Below are 215 nucleotides of genomic sequence, written 5' to 3'. Positions count from 1 at the left end.
GATAAAGAATGAAAAATAACAGATAAAGCGCACTTAGGCAAGTTGGAGGAAGATAAACAAAAACAATTTTTGAAAACCCTTTTAAAATGATCTAGTTCAGTAGAATTGGATCAAAACAAATTGTTCTTTCGAACAACCTGCTCTGATACCAATTGTTGGGTACCCTGAGGGTTGAAAGGACAGGTGTATGGGGGGGGATACACCTGTAGGCTATT

Source organism: Salvia miltiorrhiza, chromosome 8 (assembly GCF_028751815.1).
Source record: "Salvia miltiorrhiza cultivar Shanhuang (shh) chromosome 8, IMPLAD_Smil_shh, whole genome shotgun sequence".
NCBI lineage: Eukaryota > Viridiplantae > Streptophyta > Magnoliopsida > Lamiales > Lamiaceae > Salvia > Salvia miltiorrhiza.
This window is presented reverse-complemented; position numbering follows the sequence as displayed.